Source organism: Hirundo rustica, chromosome 3, assembly GCF_015227805.2.
Source record: "Hirundo rustica isolate bHirRus1 chromosome 3, bHirRus1.pri.v3, whole genome shotgun sequence".
Taxonomy (NCBI): Eukaryota; Metazoa; Chordata; class Aves; order Passeriformes; family Hirundinidae; genus Hirundo; species Hirundo rustica.
In genome coordinates this window covers 87519960-87545464 of record NC_053452.1, presented here as the reverse complement: position 1 = coordinate 87545464, position 25505 = coordinate 87519960, and the positions used below count along the sequence as shown (strand labels likewise).

Here is a 25505-nt window from a genome sequence, read left to right as displayed (position 1 = left end):
GATTAGGACAAGCGATACATCTGCCTTTTTTTTTTTTTTTTCCTTCTCTTTTCCCTTGTGCTATGCAAGTTACCATGGGCAGTGGTTTAGATTTTCTACCCTTAAGCTGTATGAAAGTATAAATACCCATATATGCAAATTTAAAAAATGCATGCATTTATATAACTTTACAATTACGCTCTACAAATATTGTAGCGTCCTCCATTATAGAGGGTTAAAAAAAGTTTACAATTTTTTTTTTTTTTTTAAATTATGCCATACAGCTTTTAATTATTTTTCTCCTATTTTCCCTGGATACAAGTCTGGTGAACTAGTCCATTAAAGGAATTCTTCAATACAAATAAATGAGAGTCTACCAGCTAGTTGTGATTTCCTGCCACTCAGCTTTACAATATAAACTTGTGCTCATGCCAACAAACAATTTATGCATTTTGTTGCCTGGTGGCAAAATTGACAGGGAACACTGCTCTGCTAAGTCTCTCTCCTGTCCACTCTGATTTTTAAAACTAGCACAATGGACCATTAATATTTTGGGTGTTTGGGGGGTTTTTTTGTCCTAGCCTTGCAAACCTTTGAAAATACATTCAAGACAACTCTTTATAACTTTTGTCAAAATGTGTCAAACTAACAATCAAATCATTAGAATACCCTAAGTCAGAATTTTCTTCTGAAAAAATTAATAGTAACATTTCCTTACTTTATATTACTTCACAGGCATACTAATTTTGTCCCCAGAAAGATATTGAGGAAATTGAAAGGCAGTAAGTATAGTTTGGTAGTACGTGCCAGACAAAGCTTTGCTTCTTCCATTGACTGCAGTCAGTCTTGTTGGTCCGGCTTTACAGTCAGACTTTACTTCTGGCACCTTTTTCAAGGCAGAAAATTCTCTTTCCATGTTAGTTTCTATGTTTATGTTCATTAACTAACTTACAAGATAAATGCCTCCTGGAATGCCTATTTTTATGAAGAACTTTCTATAGTGGAGCCTGTGTAATAGCACACTACGCATTACATTCTGGTAGTCCTGCATAAGGGCTTGGAAGACTTTACAGAATCATGTTCTTTTTCATTAAAACAGTATGGAATGAAAAACCTGATCCAAACCCATCTGCAGACAACTAAAAGGCTTTGACCAATTTGAATCAGATCAGATCAAATAGAGAACCATGCAAGCCCTACATTTAAAAATTTTTAAATTCACAAACTGCTAAGATTATACTCTAATGCAGAAAATTAATTTTGAAATATTGTACAATATAAATGGAGTTTCTTCATGTTGAAAAAGAGACCAAAATTTTCTTTGTTTAAGTCATACACAAAATGAATCAGTATATATGGGAGGAATTTATAATTTAGTACTTTTTTTTATAACACTGCTCTTCACTAACACCTACACGGCCATGAACAGAGCTTATATGGCGTGCTGAGACTTATTTAAAAAAAAAAATCTAATTAATTCCTGCTAATAAGTTCACTTTTTAATTTTTACTGGGTGATTAATGAACTCTATTTGTTGAGAACTCAATTGCTATTTATTACTATAATGCGAATGTAGATTTTCACAAACTAAAAATAGTGGTTTCTTGTAATATCAGGCAATTTAAATTCTGGAATGTAACTAAAAAGAACTAGTGATTTTATCTTCATAATGTAATTTAGAGATTATAATTGGACTTTTGACAGATTTTTAGTGTAAAATGAGGACAAAAGATAATTCAATTTTGAATAAACATCACTACAGAAAACAACCAGTCATGATTTGGTTTTGTATCCAGAAAAATTCATGGATGTTACTAAGTCAAATAAAATGCAATTATTTTTTCTTAATAAGACTTCACCAAGAAATGCAACAGGAGCTGTTATCCCAGCATAGGGCTGGCCTTGGACTGACTTACAGGAGAAAACATTGTTTACCAAATAGAGTAGGGCTTCCAAAATTACAAAAAACACAATTGCAACTGCAAAAGTTTAGCAACCTTTCTCATTTATGTCATGTACCTCTTAAAGGTTTTTAGACCTGCAAATTTAAAAATAATTTAACACAGAGGTTCATACTATCCTCCCTGATTTACGGCTAGGAGAAACTAAAACATGATGAAAGCAAAGCTGTTTGTCCAAGTTCACCCATTAAACACTGGTAGAGTTAGAGTTCCAAATTCCTGAATCCTAAGTGACAATGTTCCCTAGCCCTTCTCAAAGCCAATATGATTCTCCTGCCATGAAGCAGATCTCTGATAGTTTTATAATTATGTCTTTTTTTTTTTTTTTTTTTTTTGAGAATTTAGCACTCCTTATCCTACAGAAGTAGTGCAGAAGCACTACGGGTCCTTGTATTATACCATCCTTAAATAAAAATAAAATCTGCTTGTGACACTAAAGAAGTTGAGTAATAGGGGAATATTTGCTTGTCCATGTGAGAAGAGCTGTGCACCTATTCCTTTGAAACAAGGGATACAGGTCACTTGCATAAAATGTTTTGTAAGTAAATCATATTATTTGTTACTTTTAAATTTGTTTGCAGTCAGGGAAAAAAAAACAACAAAAAACAACAACAACTGGTATAAATATAGCTGGTTCTTGTAATATAAGGAGAAAGCAATACAATATAATACAATGTATTTTTTAACACTGGTGGAGTGTAGGTTTGCTTGTCTTTACTTGAAAATGTGTACATCTAGTTCTCTTGAATTAAGTATTCCCTCTGATTAATCAAACATCACTGTAACTTCAGTGAATTCACTGAAGTCTGATTTGTCTTACTACAAGGGTTTTTTGGCAAAATGACCTTAAATAGATATTTGAAATTGTGTTTTGGAATTCATTTTAGAGGTCATCTTCCAGCTCTAGCAGTTGTTCTTGAATTGTCAACATTGAAATTGCATCTCTCCCTGATAACTGTAAAACTACATCAAAACCAGTCAAACACATGTCCAGTGTAAATCTGCCATATGTTATCAATCCCTGTCACAATTCTACATGCTCTAATGCTGTATCAGCATCTCACTGACTTCTCAGGTGTCTTTACACATAATTGATCTTTTGCTGAATCTCTGAGCCAAAGTTGAGTAAGATGAGCAGATTCAGTTAAATCTCTTCCTGAACCAGTCACTAGAGGGAAGCAAAGACCTTCACGTGCTTGTTCATGACGTCAATCAATGTGTATGTCCCCGCTGACGAAATCTGGTCAGTATTCAATCTAAAAAATTTTAAAAGGCTTATTTGGTGAAAAATAACCCTTTCTAAAAGAAATCTATTTCTGTGTGGTTTATTTCCAGGGGCCATTTCCATTAAAATGTAGAGTTATTTATGTGAGTCATGTTTTCAAAATTTGAACCTAGGCAAGAAATTCAGTGCAGAGTGGATTAAGAAGACAGGTTTAAGACTTTCAGGCTTTGAAGCACCCCAATATCCAGAAAAATACATTGAGATATTAGTGAAGCAGTAGCTATGTCCTTGCATCGTGTTGCAAAATCTAAGATAAAACCTACCTTTTTCTTGATATCTTTTTGTTGATTCCCCCTTAGTTATCCATGCTTCCATTCCTTTATTCTTTTTTTTTTTTTTTTTTTTTTTTTTTTTTTTTTTTTTTTTTTTTTTTTTTTCTTCTTCTCCTGTGGTACTTAAAATCTCATCCTGTATAAGCAGTTTTCTGGTATATACCAGATATACAGATCAAAAGAACACCAAGTCATTAAATAAGACTACTTCATCATGCACTCTCATCACAGAGGAAGCATAACACGTGTATGTATCAACTCATATTTATCTTACAATTTATGACAGATTATATATGGAGGAAGTTTACCATACATTATATTTTTTGTGTAGTTGATTCAAGTCAGTTCTACCTAGTGAGGATGCAACTCAATTTACCCTTCTCTCCCATAAGCTAAGCTGGTTTAATCCCCCTAAAACAGAAGCACTCGAGGGCAATGTTGCACTTGATAAAATGTGGCATTTGATTAAAGGAATATATCTGATATTAATTGAATTAACCATAAAACTGAAATGACCAGAAACAAGGATAAAAATAATGTTTGTGAGTTTATCACTTAAAATTCTAAATTATTTAAAGATTGCAGGGACAATATTTGTATAACTTATCACTTCATTTGAATAGAACTTTTATTAAGCTTAAGCTATGCAGGGTGACAAGACTTTAATGACAATAATATCAGGATTTAAGCGAGTTTAAATGGAAGGTAATGTGCTAGATTAAGAGCTCCAAGCAAAACAATTTCACAGAAAAACCAAAAGTGTTGTGTTGAATAGCTGCTAGATTATGGCTAAATAGATTTTTAGCTGAAAGCGTGGTGTAGTTGTGATGGTTTTTTAATGTTATCATCATCTTCTCTGATAATGTTGAGTAAGAGAAATTTCTTGGATAGCTAGTTAACTAAATGCAATATACATATACAATCAACATTCTGCAATCATGCTATTATGTAAAGTAATGGAGTTTATAATATAATTCTTAATTTCACAGGCTATAGATATAATTCTTGATGCTCGTGTTACCCCAATGATGCAATTTCTAGTGGTTGTCTTTTCTGTTTTATCTGCCTATAACTATAGAAGCAAAATATTTCTGCATATATCAAAAACATGCATCAAAATGCCATCATGTGACTGTCAGTTCATGATTTAATATGAATATGATCCTGATGTAAAGTTTACCAATAGATCCTTAGAAGGCCCAGGCTTAAAAGCAGATTTGGAAAATAGAACCAGAATCACACCGCAGGTACTGACACAACTCCTGGAGTCATCCCATCAACATGAATGGCAATAATTACAGGATTGCATGTACTGACATGCAAAGCAGTAGAGAACTAGAAAAATAAGATCACTGCTTATCATGGATCTGATATATTTGTATGCTTAGCCTGCAAAGAGTTCATTATTTTGACCAGACTTAAAACTAAATCCTTTAGGTTTACACTGAGTCACAATTGCTATTTTGACTGAAATGTGGAGCTATTAGATTTCTTTTTTAAATGTCAGTATGTACTTCTTTGATACCTGCTCGGTTTTAATGGTTATTCATAAAAATAATCTATGGTTTCAATACATCAAATTAACTTAAAAGGTAAATATATAAAATATGACATAAAAACACAAACAAAAAATACTTAAAATGAAAAAGAATTATTTCATTCTAGCAACTTTCAATTGCATTTAGCCAATATAGTGCTCTGCAGCTAGTACAGAAATTCTTAAAAGAGAGCAAGAGTCAGCATCATTCAGGAAGCAGTCTAATCTCCGTTTAAGCAGTTTAGACTCTAAAAGTTATAGCGTGTACAGGAGAAAGTTGATACTATGCACTCTTTCCATGCACATCACATCCTCAGCCCATTCTTCCCTTCCCTCCCCCTTTTTCTTGTAAGTGGACAGTCAAATATCAGATGTTTTAGGTGCACAAGTTGTGCTTGTGCTTACCCACATACTTCTTCATTTCATGTACACACAGCAATTAAAATCTTTGAGGAATAAAGTAGGTAAAAATATTTACCACCACCTCCTCAAGAAGTACAATTAAAAATATTAAACATCCATTTCTTTATTTTATTATACAGCAAAGCACGCTCTGTATATGCAGTGTATATTTATCTGATGTCAGGTTCCACATGCTGTCAATGTAATTTGTGTTGGAGCACATACACTGATCTTAAATTAGATAACAAAAAACTCTTGTATATTGCCCCTTTGTTGCAAATGTAAGAGAAAAGTGATGCTAAATTTACAAACCCACCTGGTTTTCTCTCTTTGTCTATCTGTCTGTCTCTTTGTCTATCATCTATCTATCATCAGTCTATCTTTCTTTACTTACTTTGCCTGTACAGTTGACTGCTAGAATATGTTTTATTTTTGTTTTTTTCATCTGAAGGAGACTTTTCTGTTTTCATATTTTTGTAATTGATTTACACGAGAAAAATCTTATTAGGCACAACATTCTTTTCCTGTGAGGTTTTTCTAGTAGATAGAAAAATTTTCATCACAGTCAGAGAAATATATGGATTTCTAAATATCATCGTGAGTCAGTGTTTCAGCTAAAATTAGAGAACAAGGTGCTCTTAGGTCCACAACCCTGTGACCTAGCCACTAGAATTACCCATCTTTCTTTAGTCAAGAAAATGTCTAGCACTTGTGAAAGGACCCATATGCTCCTGACTTCATTCTCACCTTCCTGCAAAAATAGAAACATCTCTTGTGTGTCATTTCAAGGAACCAAGACTAGTGTGTAGGTGCACAGCTAAGAATGATGATACAAGGCAGACAAAAGCCATCTTAATCTCTGGAACACGTGGAAGTTGCTTGTTCAGACAATTTTGGGGAAGAACCAGGGAAAACTGGGAGTGAGGTAGAAAGGCATTTACTGACACTTTCTGCTGTGTATGGAATTTCTATAGATACTGGGCATTTTATTTTAGAGATACTCTTCTGTTACTATGTCTCCATGCCACTGCCAGCTCAAACTATTATCCAAACATCATTTTATAACCTATACAACTAATGTTCCTTTTGGTTTGACTAGATCTTTGCATTTTCTGTTTACTTTGATTAATCCAGTTGTTTCTGAGAAAATATATATCATAAAACCAAGGAAAACCCAGGTCAATGTTCTAGAGAAGTGAATAAATTTTTGATATTATTTGATTTTGAAGTATAGGTCATCAGTGGTCAACTTTAAAGCTGATGTTTTTAATATTTTTTTCTTCTGGATTTCTTTTTTGTTTAATTTGTCCAAGAGGAGGTATTTTATGGGTATGTGTTTGAATAGGCCTTAGATTTAAGGGTTAATATTAAAGGCTCAATTTAGAGACCTTAATACAGGCTTGTAGAACAATTTCGGGCTGTATGTACGAAAGATTAAAGAAAATACCCTTTTCAAAGCAGGGGAAGGCACAGACTCTAGTAGCACTGTATGTAGGAAAATTAATCAATTGTTAACAGCAGAATTAACTACACAGTTGAGAAAATTAAAACACTCAGATGTGTATAGCTGCAAGTGCCACTGTCATGGGGTACCATATGCAGGTAAACTGTCCTCTATAGACTCTACTGACAAGATGTCCTTTGACTAATGGAAACGTAGTAATTTTACATACCTGTATGCACTTATATTTAGAAGTTTCAATACCAGACTAAATTCTGCACTACATATCAACTTCTACCTCAGCATATGGATTTTCAAATTATGTCCTTGGGGTAAACACATACTCAATAAAGAGATAAGGATAACCTTTTGTAAAATGACCCACAGTCAAAGTTGTTGTGGACTACAAGGGGTTTTCACAGCTTTCTCTTTCTAGGAGATAGCCCTGATCATCGGATTACAATTAATGATCTCATAAAGCTGTGTAAAAATAATAAGCATAATTTAAAACACTGAATATATACTACTGATATTGAAGTCACAAAACTGGGTATAGAAGAAGGAGGTTCAGAAGTAAATTAACATGTCATATCATTAGTTTTCAGAGGTAGACATTTTCCAAGTTTGTAAATTCATTGTTAAGGACATGGTGACAACCAGTAACTTTATGAAGGAAATGTCCTCCAAAGGCAACATACAAAATAGCTGTATCTTGTCAGTCGACAGGCAATGCATTCAATAAAGTTAATATTAGAAACATGAAATCAATTTGATGGACATTTTTGAATAAAATAAAAGGAGAAATGGGTCCTAATCAGGAATAAGACATGCTCTGAAACATATTATCTAATTTCAAAGACATGGTTTGTAGTGAGAATCAGGATGTAATAAAATAATGCTTTACCTTCTCTCCACACTTGGGTAAGATACTAAAAAATGTATATTTGCAATCCTACAAGGTTTATTATGTTCCCAATAGCTTTTTTGAGGCGTTTTCTGCCCTCTTTATAAACCTATTTATGAAGTAAAAGTACTTTAATATATTATCAGCCTTCATGTTATCACAGTTAACAAGCAGAGATTACAATGAAGTTGGTTAAGTGGTACACAGTCAATCTATTTTCATCATAATAACTGTTAAAAAAAAGGTCTGATATTTACCATAATCTTGTATAACTTTTTGAATGCCATATTTGATAATGAAGAAGCTTTTCAGTCTGTGTTGAAAATCAGTGTAAATCTTATATTCTATACTACTGGAGTAGCAACAAGCCTAGGATTTCATATATGAGACAAGAGGCAGTTTTTTGATTTGTTGGGTTTTGGGGTTTTTTTGTGGTTTTTTGTTTGTTTGTTTTGGTTGTTTGTTTGTTTTTAACTGCAACACAACATTTTGTGTGGGCTTAGGTAGTTTTTCAGATTTTTTTTTCAGATTTTAATTCTTGCCACAATGTATCATTTATGACTTTCCACAAAGATTCACTCAGGCTAACACTTCTGGGTATATGGTTCCTTTGCCGTATTTTTTAAATAATGGGATGATCTGACTTTTGTGAAGCAGAAAATCTAGTCTGATTCTGCATAGTGACACAAATAAAGAATAGAAACTTTCAATGCTTTTTTAATACCAATTGTGTCTCAATGGTTTTGATTGTGTCTCAAATCAGTTCCTAAAGGCCAAAAGCTGAGAAATAACCTTGTTAACTTTTGTTAATTGAAGTGCGTGATGTACTCTAAAACATAAAAGCTGTGACTGAATGGCTGACATCACACTCCCCTTTACCCTACCCACTGATATGGCACCGCTGTTTTGTCATGTGAATTGAAATTTATTTAACAAGACAGTTAGCATTCACACCTACAAGCAGAACCAATTTAGGTGCAAACATCCTTGTTACAGGGATTACCTGTGTCAGCAAACGGGACTTTGTAGCATGAAGACTAATGAACAATGAAGCATTAGCAGAAGCCTTTCATTAATTGTGTCCTATAAATATTCCAAAACTGGTTTTCTGTACCATGCACTGAGTAATTGGTATCACATTTGGTTTTCATTTGCTCTCAGTTCTCACTTAAACCTCATAGTTTAGTCTCTCCTTCAGTACGCTATATAGGACATAAATTCTGATCATCGTTAAATCACATTTTTCATTACATTTTATGCATTCTTTCCAGGAGGATGTGTAAAAATAATGAAATTTTAGTCTGAGGGATATTTTGCCCTTTAAAATAATGTAATCAGTGAAACGTGTGGAAACTCCCAAGCAGTTACTTGAGTGCTAAAATGGCAAGGAACAACATATGGATCATATTTCTTTCCAGAGGAAAAAAATCTGGTTAACAAATAATTCAATATTTACTTATTTTGCTCTTGTGCATGCAATCAGGTAACTTAGAAATATCTATCTAAAATTATTTTTATTTTAGCCTATGTGCTTTTTTCCTCAGTCTTTTGGGATAGTGACATGAAAAGTATTTTTTTTTGTCCTGCAGATAATGTTTCTTGTGTTTTCAACTTGCTCTCCAACTGGGTGAAAATGTTAGAATTCTTTATAGAAACTATGGCAATGACACTTGCAATTTTTTCCATCAACTATGAGAAGAGCAGATTAGTCTCTACTGCTAATTTTTAGGGAAAAAAAGGCAAACCAAAACCATAATATAGCAAAATGCTATATAGTACTCATTCCAATTAGTTATGCAAGTAGGTTCATTATCTTCAATCTATATGAGTTTAGTTTGATATCTGTGCATTAAATGAGCTTGTCTGTCAGATTATTGGCATTGATTGTCTACCTAAATTTAAGCTCCTGCTTTGTTGAACTGAACGTTCCTTTCTCATTTATCTGCTGAAAGAAAACTTCAGTAGGTTGTTAAAGGCCACAGTACAACTGTAACTAAGTTTTAAAAGAAAATAGATTCATTTAACACCAGGTGTACTCTTGTCTTAAAAGCATTTCTCAGGTAAAAACAGGGAACAATGCTATCCAGAAAGTGTGGTAGTTTAAGCAGACATGAGTAGACCCAGGTAATAAAGAGATTGATTAATTTTGTATTTTATTTTAACTGAGATATGCTTTTATAGGAAAAAATATTTGTAGTAGTCTTACTACTTCCTTCCTCAATGAAACTCCAGGCAAGTCATCTAGAAGCCCTTGACCAAAACTTAAATTTATCGATACATACATGACAGAATTTAATACACTGAAACCCTTTGCCCAAATAATGCAAAAGAAGTAGAGCACTTTTCTGAAAAGAGTGCATCAAAATGGCATTATGACGTGTCATATTTTCTCTCAGAAAACTTGATTTAACTTTAGATGGGTTTATGACTAAAACAACAGACAGCCACTTCTCACTGTAAAACCTTAGTCAGAGAGCTGAAAGTCCAGCTGTGTCTTTTCTGCTGTTCAATAATTCTTCCTGTTGGAGTAAACTGCCTGAACTGGTAAAGATGCAGCAAAGCTGCACGCTGTAAGATGATTCCTCATCATCTCGGTTTTGAAAGACAATTGTCTGCCAAGGAAAGCTAGAGCCTCCCTTGGAACAGAGAATGTAAACCCCCTTCCCTCCAAATTATTATAACTTTGCAATTAGGGGCTTTCAGGCAAAGGTATGTGAATAAGAGTAACAGTTCTTTACTAGGAATATGAAAAAAAAAAAAAAAAAAAAAAAAAAAAAAAAATAAAAAAAAAGAAAAAAAAAAGACAAGCAAGGTAGCAAACAAAAATCCTGGAAAACCCTGACAGAGATACAGCTTGACACCCTGTTGGTCAGGGTGTTGGAAGCAATCCAAATAAATCCTCCTGGAGTAACAGATGTGGTTCTGTGGAGTAAAGATGGTCCTGTAGAAAGTTCAGTGGTGACGAGATGAGTCCAGTCTTCTTCTGGGAATCCAGTGGGAAAAAAAACTGATACCTTGTGTGTTTCAGTCCCAGTTTTTATCTAGCTAGGAATAGCTGGCTCCTCCCCCACTGGGTGGAGCATCTCACACTGGGATGATGGAATGTGTCATGTCATTGGTGGGCCCTAATGGCCCATTATCAGAAGACAGATAACCCTAGGGGAAGGGGGAGTGGTGAAAGAGATAAGAAACACTGTCCTACCTGGATTTAATGGCTGGGCCATTAAATCAGAAGGCGTCCACCCTGCCTCCCCCCTGGAGTTACAAGAGAAGGATAAAACATCTCCCAAAACCAGCTTTCAGCAGATGAAATAGAACACACATTTTTAGGTTACGTAATCCAATACACTCATGTACTGAAGCTGCACTTTTTTTTTTTTAATTCACTCTTCCCAGCTGTAAGAGGTCTCTGTTGGTAAAAGAAGTACTGCTCCTGCTAAGATGATACTGGTATGCTAGGCCTTGTCAGTGCCAATCTAAAAAGGAAAATAATTTCCACTTCAGAAATAAGAAATCTGAAGCCCAGATGTGCTTGTCTAACTTCAACAGTGGTGAAACAGTAAGAATTCAGAGGTAGACATTGAACCCATAACTTCTGAGTCCATATGAACTTTCAAACGTTCTGTAGTGTTAAATATAAAAGAAGGCCCTGAAGCAGGATTCCCAAACTTTCCAAAGAAAAGACATCATCATTTGGTTAGTATAGTCTGCCTATTTTTCATTTTCTGGCCCTATGAATTATATATTTATATATTATATATATGCAGACTGCAGCACAGTGCAGGTTGTAAAAAGAGTGATCTTCAGTCTAGAATTTCCAGACCCAGAGATGTTTGTGAACTCCTCTCTGATGAGGACCTAATATCCAAGTGCCCCTCTTTGAGGCAGAAGATGTTTGAAATAACACTGCTTCTATCTTTATGGCAGCTTTATTTAAAAGGGAATCAGCCAGTTATCTGTATGACGCTGTTATCTGTGAATGGAAAGTGGTTTCAGGTGTTGATCCCTGTAGGCATTAACTAAGTGGAATTCTTAACATCTCACTTTGCAGTTTTCTATTGATTCATTTATCTGTTTTATTCAAAGTTGCTGCTAATACTGTCCTCAAGCACCTATCTCTCCCTATTCATATTAAAAAAACCTTAAACACGTAACTCTCAGGCTTGTAAATTTTATTTTCAATACCATGATTACCATGTTATTTAAACACATGGCTCTTTAAGACCTACCCCACAGCAAGAGTTTCTCTGGGCTAGAATCAGTCCAAATCTGATACAAATCAGGCATTTTCCTGCTAGTCATTTGTTGCCTTCTAAAAATCCAATGAAACTCAAAGAGATTCTGATGTTTTAGTTCACTAACAAATAATTTTCATATGTGATTTTCCCATTTCACAGTTTCTCTTAAGACCCACATCTCACCAAACTATTAGATTAAGAAGGATTAAACACTTATCCTTACCTGAAATCTTTGGGGGGGGCGGCGCAATGTTAAAGATCATCTCTAAGCTTGCACAAAAGAAGTTGTCTTCAACATGGGATTAGAAATTTTTATATGCTTTGCTACAAATTAAACTAGAAGTATTTAAAAAAATGTTTTAAATCTTACATCATATATTCTCAAACCTTCCAGATCCTCCTATGTGTGTACAGAGAGATGCAAACTTCCAGGGGAAATTTTTTGGTTTATATATTGTGTTGGTTTCCTATTCTGTGTTGTTTTGAAAGTAAGGAGGAAAACCCTCCCTTTGAGAAGGGAAAATACTAAATCCAAGATTATTATAGTGTTGTTGTTTCGTTTGGAAGATTTTGTTGTTGTTGTTGTTGTTTGGGGCTTTTGGGGTGGTTTTTGTTTTTTTTTTTTTAAGCCTTACTTGTGTGCATAAAAACAGCAACAAGTATATGTGACTAATGACAGCATTTCAGTGTTGGACTTGTGATGAACTGCAAAATAACACTTACCAAGAAGCATCCCACATTTTGCTATTTCTAGTTTCCTTGATTTTCACATCCAGTGATCTGTAACATTGATCACAATATTTCAAGTACCACTATAGATGCCAGCTATCTCCAAAGATGTCTAGGTGCAAAGGGAAAAATAATAATTATAAACTCTTTCTACACCTAGTAACTGCAGTGCACTGCAGTATGAAGTCGATATATCTATACTACCTTCAGCCACTGGTTTGGATACTGGTAGTTGCCTAGTTGTGGCAGAAACAGCTCAGTACAGGATAGTTTTCTTTGATTCTGTAGACCAAAGTCATTTCAGGAGCCATTATTTTCTGGGAAAAATCTCTGCTATATGATGACAAAGGAATACCCTTTCTTAGACTAAAATAAAAATAAATGCACTTTTTGGTGCCATAGTAATTTTTTAACTATACATGCTTATGACATAAGATTAAGACTATGATATGTGATTAATAATAGGTAAGCATTCAAGAAATTAATTTTATTCTATATTTAACACTGAAAGAATAGCAACTTTTACCTTGATAAGTACTGGTCAAATTACTTACTCTCTGCTTGCATGTACACACACTTTGCACTCATGTTGGACATTTGGTATCTCTCTACTTGGTTTTTTTCTTTTGCTGTGGAGCAAGGTCTCCCAGTCAGAAAGTCAGTGGTCCTGGTCAGTGTTGAAATGCAGGAGTGAGACCTGCCAAAAGAAGAATCTGACTGCAGATGCTGCATGTGGACAATGAAATTGCCTGCCTTCCTTTAGTCATTGATCCAGAGCAACAGAAATGGAAGTAGTTTATAGAAAGTTGAAAAGTTAGAAATTTATTATACCATAAGATTTTTCTCTGTCTTCCACATAAAATCAGTGGAAATGTTGGGGCAAATATTTTCCAGAGTATCAACTCTTCAGAGGGAAATTTGGAGGTTTAAAAAAAGTTGCTTTAATATTGCAGTTTATTTCTATGTTCATACTGTGGACATTCAAAAAAAAATCTCTAAAGTAACCCTTAGGTGGAATTGGAGAGATGAGGTTTTATAGAGAGGGATTTAACACAGGAAAACATAGAAAATTTCTTGAGTCAGCAGTTCTGTAAGAAGTAATCTGTTAAGGTCTATTGCTAGTACTAAATATACTTCTGCTTTTTCTGATCAGCAAAACTTCCTGTAAGCAATATTTTTTCCTGATATTTCAATTCATGTTGCATTTCTTAAATCTTCCCATATAATTTCAAGAAAATTATGTTATCTCTCCGCTATAAAATACACTCAGATCTGCGCATTTCTCTAGACATATATTTTAGCCTGCAATACTTCAGCAGTTTTTAAAATTGAATTTCACAGTTTGACTGAAATTCATAACCTATAAAAAAAACATAGCTAGACATATATATAATGAGCATTGCCATAGGCCACTTCTTTCCCTTATATTGTATATGAACAGACTAAATCTGATTCATTCATTAGAAATATACAATGGTTGTGCCACTATATTTTCTAATAGATTATGAAAATAATAATCCTTATCTCTTTGCTCATACATTAAAGGAAGGATCAGAAAAATCCAAGCAAAGACTAATTCAAGTAGCTACATGTAATTTTCTTTTTCTGTGGAAAATTCATATTTCTCATTTTCTTAACTTCTCTGTAGCGATTTTTTAGCTTACATCTTCCTTATAGTCACTCACAGAATATGGATACTTATTTTTATTCTTTGTCATTCTTTTGTAATGCAGTGAGAATTAAACTATATTTCTGATCTAATTTAAGCAATTGTTAATGTCAACTAGACAGTGGTAAACATCAGTACACTGATGATCAGGACAGATATTCTCTGCTTCCTATCGTTAAAGATGACTTGAAGAGTTATTCTGAAATATTCCTGAAGCCACAGTAAAACTTGTCCATTTATTATCTGAGAAAAGTATACTATTTATTAGATTTCCATGTTGATGTACAATATATGTAATTAGAATGTCACTTCTGAAAGATATAAATACCAAAAAAATAATATATAAAATATTTATATATAAATATATAAATACCTAAAAAAACCACACTGTCCCTTTTGCAAGGCTGTATCATATCATTTTGTTATGGCGGGTGCAAGAAACCACAATGAAAACATTTGGCTAAAAGTTTCTTAGAGTTCTGAGTGATTCCAATAGCTGAATATATTCTCCTAACTGGGACTTTTTGGACTTGTCAATCATATTGGAGTGTCTTTTCTTTTCTATTATTATGCCATTTGGAAATTTAGTATAAAAATTGAAAATGACTAGGCAAAATACTTCATCATGCTTGTGGGTTTGGAGTTTGTTATTGAGAGAGAGCACTGCAGGAAGAGAACCAACTGCAGAAATGTCACTGTAACTTAAAAGATCTTGGTTAGACCTATAACATAAAGGCAGAAAGTGCATTATTTCCAACTCAGAAGGATAGAGTTAAATAAATATAACTATTTCTATAAATGATGGAATACCTAAGATCACCACTACATACTTTTGAGTCAAGAAATAGTTGCCATTTATAAATGCAGGAATTATTAAAACAGATAGCTATGTAGCCATAGCATCATTTTTCTCCTAATATTTTATTCTGTTCCCACCCAGCCGTGGTCCCCAAATGCCAAACTCTCAGATATAGAGATGCTATGTAAATCTATTACACAACAGGAGGATGAAAGTAATGGATGGAAGCCTTTAATGTGAGCTACTCTGAAAAATTTTCAGCTCTCTGTGCTTGATAGCCCATTATCTGGACTGTTACTACCAAAGTGAAAATTGTTAGCCGAAAAATGCAAAGTTAGATTACTCCCAAGTTTTCCTCTCCTCTTTTTTTCTTATTAATTTTAGTTCTAAATCTGTTTACAAGAGTACTAAAAACACTTGACTTAGGAAATATTCATTTGAACATCAGTAAGTCATGATGTGGGTGACTTTCATCTACATTGTAGAAAACCTGTGCGTTACTTGTGCATGCTGGGAAAGTCAAATAATATCTCTATGTAGACCATCCCTTCTCCATTACTACCTAAGTGCATTTAAACCAATTTCCAAATACACAGGCATTTTTTCTGTACTTAGCAGGCAAGTAAAGGCAGAGTTGAGATTTGTCTGCTTGCATCATACGCTGTAACACTTTGAATTCAACAGCAGACCCTTATACTGCCCCCTTCTCCCAAAACCTCTCCGTGTGTACAAATCCACATGCAGTACATGACTGAAAATTCATGACCCAAAGGCAATAATTCAAAATTTGTCTCTTCTAGCTCTTGTGAAAACATCGCATACTGTGGCTATCTCCTCTGGTGGATGTGCTGGTACTTACAATGCTGCCTCTGGCACTATCCACTACAGAATTGCTCAGGCAGTACTATGCTTCCTTGTACCACTTTCTTTTCACTCACCCTTTGAATTTTACAGGTACATACAATATCTTGTAATTAAGTATACACCTACTCCAAAGTGAAGTCAAAGATATTTTTTCATTGGGACAAATATTCAATTTTCACTTTTTAATTTTCTTCATACATTTTATTAAAATGTGCATGCCATACACCTTCAGGTGTTAGAACAGTCCTAACAATAAATTATACAATATATATTTCTGTTGCAAGGGTGCCAGTGAAATGAGCTTTGAATTATTTTGAACCCATATGTTCTAAGTCTCTTTAATAGTGGACTTTCCCTATGATAAATTAATTTAAAATTGTACAATATTTCTTATTAAATTTAATTCAAAGTGTAAGAAATTTCACCACTCTTAAAACTTTATTTATTTATTACATTAGATGTTTGCAGTGAATATCAGTGAATATAATAACTTTTCACCTTACCTATGTTAAGGTGAAACTTCAAGATGGACTGATTTGGATTTTAAGTTCATATGCATCCAGTTTACTTTCAATTAACTTTTCTTCAGAAATACAGATACATCTTTGAACCACCTAACATTTGTTTTACTGCAGTAAGTTGCTAATAATTTTCCTTTGTACGTGGTTCATTAACTAATATTTTTCATATTTGAGAAATTTAACTGAGAAAAATATTAATATGTACTACAGTTGTCTTTACAAAATAATGCAAGAGAGAGTGGAAATTCAAAGTACCACTGAAAGTCTAATTGCAAAACTATCATGGTGTTTTCTCACTCTGTCTGGCAGGATCAGACAGGGCCTCCTGGATCACTGCAACCAGCTTTGGCAGGTGATCACATCATAAGATTTGGTTATAAAAGTTCTATCACAAAACCTGTTAGACTGTGACTTGTCCGTGTGCCAGTGCTGTCCAGGTTAAACCACTCTTTTCTGTCATTATTTTTCTGATGAATATACTGGCTGTTCTCAAATATCTCTCAGTCTTTCTTTTGCAACATTTAACAAATTAGCATTATTTAAACTTCTCTTTCAGAATAGATAGTCAAGGCAGAGAAAATCTAGTAACCCTTTCTTCACAGCACTCTCAATCTGAATTCATATTCTTGAGCATGAGTGACAAAAGTAGGGCACATGGATTCAATATTGCACTTTAATGATGTGGAGGAGGACAAAGAATTAAGTGGCAATCTATCTGAGTCAAAATTGATTTGGAAAAAGCTGGTAAGGCATCTTCTAATGAAATAGAATTAGATATGCTTCTTAAATACAAATGTCAGATTTGACCTTCGATGAGGCTATTTTAAAGTTAGTAGAGAGATAGATATGACTTAGAATTCTACTGCACAAATGGTGGGACCTCAGTATTTCAACACTTCAGACCTGATAGAAATTTTTATATTCATGAACTAAATTCTATATGTTGCCATTTCAAAATTTTATTTTGGTAAGCAATAAATACACTGATTGCAAAACAGCTACCTACATAAAATAACCTTGGATTTAGTGTTCATAAATTGACAAAAAAACATAAATAGACACACTAGTTAATTCTTAAAATTTCTCCAGCTGAAGCTGAAGATGTGGAAATTTTTTATCTGATCCAAAAGATTATTCACCTGAGCAGATTTTAGTGAAAAATTTTCTCTGGGAGAAACCTTGCATGAGAAGCATCTGGTACAGCAGTTTTACGTCTGCTGAGGGTACAAACACTGAAATGCGAAGAGATGAGTATTTAAAGTATTGAAACTTGTCCTTCTACTTTCCACAGAAAGTAACTCTGCAGAAGACTTATATCTAATAAAAGAGATAGGAAACACTACAAATATAAGAAATGCGGGTTTATGCAGAAATTGCTGTTTTGTATTTATTGACTAGTCTTCAGTAATAATGCTTGTCTTAATGAGTTCTAATAGATATGGAGGAGCATTCTCATCTGTTATAATAAAATATAACTTGAAATCTGCCAAGTAACACCAGACCAGATCAGATGGGAGCGTGACCTGTAAACCGTGTGCTGAGTATGTCTGAAGTGTAATCAAATATGTGTGAACTTCAGCACTGGGTGGTCCGAGTATTCATTTCTGAGTACATTTGGCAGCTCATAACTTAATTGTATATAATTAGGGCAACATTCAAAAGAGTATTATAGTGGCCATGGTATGTCTGGATATTAACACAGGAAAACCAGGAGTCATGAAATAAAATTAGTGTTTTTCACAGGCTTACAAGTCACAGAAATGCTCTATCATTTTGACATTTTCCTTTCCAGTAGCTTAATCAGGGAATCCAGAGTTCTCTGTAGATATAGAAGAAAAGACACCTGTGCTGGTGCAGAAACCAGACACAGACACCCTCAACCTAATCAATTTGAAAGTGTATTTTAGCAGACCTTTTAACATACTTGTCTTTGCTTCCTGTGACAAATGGACCTTTCAGGTTGACCAAACTGACATCAGGAAATGAGATTTGTGATTATACTGATTTCCTCTTTGCTCACCTGTGTGCCTGGATGTACATGGATGTGTCCCATCCCGAGCTAGTTGGGTCACTTCCTACAGTCTTCACATGGATCAATGACTGGGTAATGAGAGAGGAGCACCTGCAGGTCAGCTCTGATGCTTCCACGACAAGAGGATCTACTCAGAAACAGACTTGCAAATGTTTTTAACAGAAGGGAAACTTCATCTGGGTCTGAGAATAAGACAGCAATACACAAATCCATAAAAACAGTATTTTCGTGGTTTACTCGTTTCATTTTTTCCCCCGCCCCTGCACAAGTCCTTCCATCCCTGCTGGGTGTTTCCCGCTGCTGTTGTGCACTCGTGCCTCTAGATGGAACTGAAGGGTTTGAGATTTGTTGTAGGACCTGTGCAAGCACACATCCAGTGTTTCACAAGTAGGATGATCTCTGACTTGAAGAGTTTTTGCCTATACAGCAAAGTTATATTGTTAGAAGAGAAACCAGTAAATCAAATGGCTTGGCCTGAGTAGAAAAGCAGGAATTCATTGAGCGATCATTGACTCATTTCTTTAGTAGCCATCAGTGGCAACTCCCCCTGAAAATTATGGCAGTTTTGTATCACTTCCTAGCATTTATTTCTCTTGTACTGAAGTTCTTTAGTAGAACTCAGAATGCGTGCAATTTATTATTTTTTATAATTAAATTAAATAGATTGTTTTTTTCCATGTCATTTCCATGATTTAGAGCTACACTATTCAATAAACTGCAGGAGAATGGCACTTGACTCTAAATTATGTGGACTGAGACTGACCAAGACATTTTATCTTTCTCAGTTTTTTTCACACTCAGTGAGGATTTAAGTTTGATTTAGAGAAACACTAGTGGTATAGATACCTTTAAACATAAGCAGATGTTATTTTAAAGGTATAGATACCTTTTAACGTAAGCAAATTATAAGCATAATAAATTATGCTCAAAATATTTGAGAGCTACTAAAGTAATCCTTATTATTGTTCCTCATTTCCTATTTAAAAATAAACACAGATATATCCAGATTTAGTGTGCTTTATTTTTCTTTCCAGTCACACTGAGAAAAGGCAAAGGTATTGCTCTTTTGCCGTCATCTGCTGGTCTTCTGGAGGAATCTAATGAATTATTTAATATTTCTGCATAGTTGTCTACAAGAGAGTTTTTTATGTCCTTTTTCTATTGCATAATTTGTTGTGCGAAGGTGACAGAAAGAAAGATGGCTTAACTTTGTCTACTTGATAGGATACATTTGTATTCTACATTTTTTATGGAAGTGAAATTCACTTCCTGGCCACTTTTCTTTCCTTTTTTATTATCCTCTTCCCACAATATCCAAAAAAAACCAAATTCTTGGTGCAGAATTTTGTATAGCATCTACAACATGACAAGAAGAAATATACAGGCTCATTTATAGTGTCTCCTTCAACTGTGGTCAAAACATTCAGGCTTATTATGCTGCTTATACACTGTGGTGCTTTACCAGTGGCACTTCTTTTATTTCTGATTGAGTGGGTCATAGAAAAAAAAAAAAAAAAATCAACTGTTCCATCATGTGTCTGAGATTTTTCTTATAATATGTCAGGAGTGGGAGGTGGAGAATAGGAGTGGGAGTAGAAGGAAAAAGTCCCTAAGTTGTTGGGGTTTTTTTTCTGAAACCAGAAAGAGTGTTATTAACTACAGTGTGCTGGGATGAGGCCCTTACAATATACTGCTTCAGTTCACAGATATGTGGTCTGCATGTCTGCATGTCCTAGAGGTTCTCAGTTGTCAGGTGAAAGCTATCTGAGTTACAATAGATTTAATTATTTCTCCTTATTCATTAGGTCAGAAGAGTCAGTAATGATCAATCCTGCTGAGGTTTAAAACTCTGTGGTCCACTCCTAATTCCTCCAAAGGGGAAGTGGCATTTCTATTGCTCTTGTTACTGTTGCTTTATTTTGGGCATCTTTCCACTGTAATCGGGAGTTTGAAAGTGTGACATTGGCCACACATAGCAAAAGCAGCCTGTGCTGAGAGACAGGAGCAAATGCCTCCCTTGCCTGTGGCCCTGGATAAGTGACCAATAACTTGGTTGTGATGGTAGGTAGCAGTCTGAGGCACTTTAAGTGCCTGGGGTTATTCTTAAGCAGTTATACCATACTGATAGTCATGTTATATTTGTAAAGTTAGATAATGACTGGCATGGACTGCTATTTGATAGCTGCAAGGCAGACATATTCTGATAATTCTCACTGAACCATAGAATGGAACCAGATCACATGCTGACTTGGGAAGGACCCCTAGGATCACCAGGTACAACTCCTGGCCCTGCACAGGACCCTGAAGAATCACACCCTGTGCCTGAGAGCATTGTCCAAATACTTCATTAACTCTGCCAGGCTTGGTGCTGTGACCACTTCCCTGGGGAGCCTGTTCCAGTGCCCAGCCACACTTTGGGTGTCACTTTTCCTGATATCCAACCTAAACCTCCCCTGACTCAGCTTCATGCCGTTTCCTCAAGTCCCATCACTGGTCACAAAGAGTAACGAGATCAGTACCTGTCTCTTCGCTTCCTCTCATGGGGATGTTGAAGACTGCAATTGTAATCTTGTTTAGAAATTATTTCAAGCTGTAATTCTAATTTGGTCCTTCTTCGCTGATATATCCTCTGTGTCTATAAATGCAATTCACAGCTTCATCCCAGTTACTTACACCACTTAGCACTAAGACAACAGAACCAAAAACCTGAAAAAAAAAAAAAAAAAAACCAACCAGCTATTCTTTTCTCTCAGTTTCTATTTCTCTCTCTCTGTCACAATAACTGTGAGATTCTGTAGACAGAAAAATACAATATCTTCTTTGCCAAAAGAAGTAGATACTCTTTGCAGTGATTCAGACAAGAGTCATCTTAGATTATTTGTGTTTTTTATATTAAGCCTGAAGTCTTGAAAATTAGCTTTTTTTTTTAGTTCTCGTTTTCAGGAAATAATTCACTGTGTATTCATCAGCTTACTGCCAGCTTCCGTCCTGAGGGTCCTTAGGGCCCTGACTATCATCCATGTCCAGAAAGCAATAAATACTCTGTGTTACTGTTTAGAAGATGCTGTGACATATCTAGAAGGAAAAGCAGATAAATTAATTTAGGATTATAGAGATTATAATTTAGAATACCAGAGAAATAAAAAAAATACCCAAACCCTCTACATCCAATAAAATGAAAGTACTTTAAAAGTCAGTCTGGAATTAGAAAAGAAGTATGTTTGTGTTATGTGTGAATATGTGGGTGTATTTTATCCTTTCAACTAAGATCCATAAATGCAGATATATTCAGGCTGCTTTAAAACTAATTTTTTTTTTTTTAAATCCAGATATTAAAACCAACATAAATGATACATTTCATTGACCTTTTCCTTATTATTTATGATGTTATATTTATGTCAGGAACAAAAAAATAAGCATCATGTTCAAGGATATCATAATAATTATCTATAAGAAACTTTCCAATGACTTCTTCCACTTATGAGTTTCTAATATTTTTCTTTCATCACTGAAACCTAGTAAACTCATTATTTCTGCATCACCTAAACCATTCCTCAGCATATGAAATGCATGAAGCAGACTTTGTCTTTTTCTATTGCTCTGCTTACCTTTCTGAGAAACTGATTTGTTTCCAACAGCATTAAAGTTTGGCCTCACTGCTCCCTAATGTTTCAGATTTTCATCAGCAAGGTGAAAGGTGCAGGCAGAGCTCCTGCTCATGGTGTCAGGGTGCAGCAGGAGCCAGCAGCCTCCTGGGGCTGTGTTCCAGGAGCAGCAAAGGGTCCCCAAAGGGTAGGGTCTGGCAGCCAGTGACCATCCCACTGCCCGAGCAGGGCAGCCGGGGTGCCCCGGAGCAGCCCCAGCCATGGTCATCGGTACCTCTGTGGGGACAAGGACCAGGCCAGGATGTGAGCCCAGGTCATCATGGCCCAAGGCCAGGCAGGGCAGGGCTGGGAGGGGCTCCAGCCCTGCTGTGGTGTCACTTAAGCAGGGAGTGATGGCCACGGGGAGATGATGTGGGCAGGTGGAAGGAACCCCAGGACTGTAGTAAGGCAAGGACATGATAACCCTGCAAGTGCCCTTGGGGCCCTGGCTCTTCACCACATCTTTTTCTCAGATATGGTTTCTTTCCAGCAAGGAGAGAAGCCAGTCCTTTAGAGATGGGAATTCATAATTCATACCTCAACGAACTGCAGTAGCTGGAAGGGACTCAGGAGAAAGGGCTGTTGGCCTCCCATTCAGCTTCCCAACTCCTTAGAAGTTCTCAGGTGCTTGTGCAGGGGCAGGAGGGAAAAGTTGCACAGATAAGTACAGAAAGTAACACAGTGTGGGAAGGAATGAATGCTTACAGTGTACATCTAAGCATTATGGGGCACAGATAGCCCTATAATTTTAAATTGATTGATTTAAAAATTATCTTCTAATTTCTGATATAATACCAGGTTTTCATTTGTTTACAACTTTGTCTAAGTATGACTGGACTGGTTATTATGTGTATGTCAGTTACTGCTCTCTGCCTAAAAAGTAAAGGGGGTAAAAATTAAGTGAAATTATCAATCATTTCTTTGTGTAGAATTTGGGGGGTGGGGCGGCGGGGCAGGGGGGAAGGGTTTTTCTTGGTATCTAAACTTAGCTCATTGAAAAGATTAAGGTCTCAAATGCTATGGCAGAGTGTCAAATATATGCATGTAGGCACCTCAGCAAAAATATTATACTGTATGAAGCCAAGATAAGAAATTGGGAAAAATAATGGAATGTATTATGTAGAGTTGGTTGCAGAGTAGTTGATTGCTAAACTTATTGAAGATCAACTCTGTCCTAAGCATTACAGGTGTTCTTAAAATGGTTTCTGAAAGCACCAAAATATTGGTGTGGAACTTGGCTATAGAAGATCAATAGAGGAAAACGCCTGTGCCTTGATGCACAGGGGAAAAATCAGCCTAGTTTTAAAGCCTGAGAGTGAAGAGGAAGACTTGGGGGTGTATAAAGAAGTAATATTGTCATGATGAGTAGGAGAGAGAGAGATGCTGGCAAGAGAAACCAAGTGGGCAGATTTGAAACAGTAGAAGGGGAGGGAGTAAAAGGTGTTTAAGGAAGGGAGACTGCAACAGAGGTGGGGAGAAGGAGAAATGAAAAACAAGTGCACTGAAAATACACTATAAAGTGAAAAGGCTCTGACTACTGGTGTGCACTCCACTCAGAACTTGAGGAGAAGAAAAAAAAATCCTAAACTTCAAAGGATTGTTGGTAAAATATAAGGGGATTTCAAACAGAGAGAGTGAGAAGTCATGCTTGTTTATCTTTTAAACCTAAGAACCTCCATAAAACCAAAAAATCCTAGGGTAAAAGAACTAGTATTAATGCGACCACTTGAGTTCTAGACAGTTGGAAAATGACAGTATTGAAGCTGTGTAAGCTTATTTCAGTCATTTTGTGTTTTGGTGCAATTTTCAATCATATCATTTTGCACTTCTTGTTTGCTGCAAGACAGCGGCTTCTCTCAGTACATACACACCCTCTGCACATTAATCAAGAATTTTAGAACATCACTTCACTTCTTCCAGAAATTGAAGAGCCCATTTTTACTGGGGCTATCTAGAAAAAAATCTGAAATCCTTACTGGCTCCATGAACTTACAGAACTAGAAGTCCAGTTAATGAAAGGCTCCAAAAGACTATAAATAGAAAACAAAAGACTATAGAACAGAAACAAAATACTATAAACAGAAACCCAAGAGGCTCTGAGGAGGATATAGAACATAGTCTGCTGATTGCCAAGAGGAGTAGTAAGTGCTACCCAGGAGCTGGGTAATGGCTGTGGCCAAAAATACTTTCAGTGGACAAAGAAGTGATCATAGAAAATATCACACAATTTCAGCAGAGAAAAGAAAAGCTTCATATCTAAGAGAATTGAAGGTTGCTATGGAAAACAGGATTCTTATCCTCCCTCTGTCCTCCCTGTACTGAGTCTTTTCAATCAAAGCCTTCATAGGTGGTGCTGCTGGTATGGTCCTCAACCATTGCTCATGGCAACTCATCCTCTGGTCCAAATCTTTGAAATAATTGACTCTTACTCTTTCTTGCCACTCATGTGTTCCAAAATTCATCCTATTAGTATGATCAATTATCATTATTAAGTATTTATTGCTGAAGTTCCTACAGACTAGTATTGGCTTCATTGCATTAAGAATTTAAAAAGTGTTAAAATTATCTCTCTACTTTAGAGATTGTCACTATCTGAGTACGTAAGACAGGCTGACCACCGGAGGTGAGACAACCAAGACAGTGGAGTGAAGACTAATTTGCTCAAGGTCACTCAGAAGACATTTAATGGCAGGTCTGGAATGAGATACTGTCAGAATCACAGGAGTTCTGAAGCTAGAAGTCATTTGTTTAAAAAGATTGCCATGCATTTAAACAAAACGATCTGTAATGGAAGCTTGTCACCTGTGATGTGAGTAAAGTAATTTATTATGCAAGAACCATTTAGATAATTTATAACAGTTCTTCTATGCCTTTAATGTGTGGTAACTGTAATCATGGAATTGCTTCTGAAATCTCTTTTATTCTTCTTGGCACTCCATATGGTAGTTGGATACTGCAGAAAAAAATATCCTCCAGGAATCATTGAGCCAGGCTTTAAGCCAGGCAATCTCCTCTAACAGTTTCAGAGTAAGCCATACTATAAAAATGTAAATGTGGCGGCAATACTTCTTCTTCACACCATTTTTCAAAAGGTAAATGTAAGTGTTGTTCAAACCACAGTGCAGCTTGAGAGCATTTGTGAAGGACATAAAAAATCTGAGTTACTTTGCGTAGGTGGCTTTACACACCTGTTACTGTGAAGGTTCTCTGATTCAGACATTTATCATC

At 35.4% G+C, this 25505-nt stretch overlaps 1 protein-coding gene across 8 annotated transcripts in view; it reads left to right on the top strand.

Annotated features, from left to right (window-relative positions):
- The window catches only part of ADGRB3 (adhesion G protein-coupled receptor B3), a 465849-nt gene that overhangs the window by 283275 nt on the left and 157069 nt on the right, over window positions 1–25505 (top strand). The window lies entirely within an intron of this gene.